This window comes from Schistocerca piceifrons, chromosome 3, assembly GCF_021461385.2.
Source record: "Schistocerca piceifrons isolate TAMUIC-IGC-003096 chromosome 3, iqSchPice1.1, whole genome shotgun sequence".
NCBI classification, from domain to species: domain Eukaryota; kingdom Metazoa; phylum Arthropoda; class Insecta; order Orthoptera; family Acrididae; genus Schistocerca; species Schistocerca piceifrons.
In genome coordinates, this window is record NC_060140.1 from 214,558,935 (window position 1) to 214,561,525 (window position 2,591).

The 2,591-nt window shown below is 46.2% G+C and overlaps 1 non-coding gene across 1 annotated transcript; it reads right to left on the reverse strand.

Annotated features, from left to right (window-relative positions):
• Nucleotides 1-246: 246 nt before the first annotated feature.
• On the reverse strand, nt 247-321 carry Trnat-ugu. Its single transcript has one exon. It is a non-coding gene; the product is annotated as a tRNA-Thr (tRNA).
• Nucleotides 322-2,591: the final 2,270 nt, after the last annotated feature.

Here is a 2,591-nt window from a genome sequence, read left to right on the forward strand (position 1 = left end):
ATTGTCGGCACCACCGCTACCAGCAATCATGTACACTGGCTACGTTTCTGCCAAGTCTTTTTTGCAGTATCGCAGAAGGAACATCCAGCGTCTCGTAACCCTATTATACGACACTGTTTAAAGTCTATGAAGATGGTATCTGTTCTTTCGGACATGCAGCTCTGTTAGAGTGAAATGATAATTAAATCAAGACCCTAAGCTGTCGACAGGCGTTGATATACATCAACGGGGACAGGTGAAAATGTGTGCCCCGACCGAGACTCGAACCCGGGATCTCCTGCTTACATGGCAGACGCTCTTACCATCTGAGCCACCGAGGGCACAGATACCACCTTCATATAGTTAAGGCTAACCGGCCATTGACCACCTCCTGTGCTGGATGCACACGCATTGCCCGAACTCTTACGGGACTCTGTAAGATTGTCTGCCTTGAGTAATGTGTAGCGGGCAGGGGCACTACGAATGTAGTGTGTGGAAATTAAGATGGGAATGTGGGTCTCACGGGGAGCGTGCAAGGGATGAATCCCTATAGTCGCGCTATTCATCGGTGCCCTCGGTGGCTCAGATGGATAGAGCGTCTGCCATGTAAGCAGGAGATCCCTGGTTCGCGTCCCGGTCGGGGCGCACATTTTCAAATGTCCCCGTTGACATATATCAACACCTGTCGGCAGCTTAGGGTCTTGATTTAATTATCATTCCATTTAAACTCAGTGATGTGTTGATAATGGCATCTTTGTCAAAAATGGCTCTGAGTACTATGAGACTTAACATCTGAGGTCATCAGTCCCCTAGAACTTAGAACTGCTTAAACCTAACTAACCTAAGGACATCACACACATCCTTGCCCGAGGCAGGATTCGAACCTGCGACCGGAGCGGTTGTGCGGTTCCAGACTGAAGCGCCTAGAACCGCTCGGCCACAACGGCCGGCGCGTCTTTGTCGCCTTAAAGGTATTCTTGACTAACATCAACTCACCACCGTCAATCTCTAGGGTAACTGTCGCTCACGACAGTTACTCCATATATTTAAACAAAGCATTCTCATAGTGGAGCTACTAGCGACACTCTTATGCGAGTGACGCGATGTTTGAACAGTCATCTTTCAGATGTAGAAACACGCTTACCTTCTTGGAGTTGCTATTTTTTTTCCTTCAGTGTATTACTGTTCATATAAGACTTCTAACGTGCCTATATGATCAAAAATGGATTCGTCGATTACAGTCTGTACCTGGGCCACAAAGAGCAAACCTCTGGATATTTTTGTCTGTGGTGGTTATTCTATATAGCACTCCGGTTGATACAGTTGAAGAATTGGAACAGCGAAATGTACAGTGCTGTGACTAGTGAAGAGTTACAACATAGGGGAGGGTTGGTTGAATGAATTCGTAAATCACTGCAGAGACGAATGTAGTATTGTCTCAAAATGTGAAGACGAAACGTGGAATATCACCTTGAACAGGTAGAAGTTAAAAGCGAATTATAACTCCTGACGTTCTGCAGTAGTATCTTATTTCTAACTGAGGTACGCCTCGGATGAAACTCGAGCTGATTACATGTCGTGTTAATCGGAAGGTTTACATTTTTACATTTCAAATACTTGCTGACTAGGATAATATTTGATAGTGGAGTCACTGACGGCTCGTTATCAGTTCACACATTCACGATTATCTCGCAAGCGTCTCGTTCGCGGACCCACACTTACGGAAACTGTTTTGCTTCTGTTATCGTGTACTTCCACGTGTGAGGGTTTTTGCTACTAATGACACACGCCGATACACTTTTTGCACTAGCAGCGTTGCGCCTCAACAGCGCGCTTGTGTCGTTTGAGCGTAAACTGGCTCTGTGCATGATAATGGCTTATCTAGCATTTGTTGTCAGTATATGAAGTGGGCCGAAAAATCTCTGTCCGCCTAGCACAAGGGCTACCTGTGAAATAACCTCCATTGAGCTACATGAAAGATACTGGAACAGTTAAGTTTGTTAGAAAAATATACTTCATTTCTGTACTTAATCACAGCCTTGAGTTAAGCATTATTACTTATGTCGTAATGAGTTTACGGTCTCCTGAGTTAAATGATGTCGCTAGAGATTGCAGCCACCTCACGATATCATTAAGCCCTTCGTCGGAGGCCGGCCTCTGTGACCGAGCGGTTCTAGGCGCTTCAGTCCGGAACCGCGCTGCTGCTACGGTCGTAGGTTCGAATCCTGCCCCGGGCATGGATGTGTGTGATGCCCTTAGGCTAGTTAGGTTTAAGTAGTTCTAAGTTCTAGGGGACTGATGACCTCCGATGTTAAGTCCCATAGTGCTCAGTGCCATTTGAACCATTTTTGTTAGAAAAATAGTAAGACTTCACTTCTATACTTAATCACAGCCTTGAGTTAAGCATTATTACATATCTCGTAATGATTTGACGTTCTCCTGAGCAAAATGCTGTCGCTAGAGATTGCAGCCACCTCACGATATCATCATGAAGCCCATGTCGGAGGCCGGCCATTGTGACCGAGCGATTCGAGGCGCTTCAGATCGGAAGCGCGCTGCTGCTACGGTCGCAGGTTCAATCCTGCCTCGGGCTTGGATGTGTGTGATGTCCT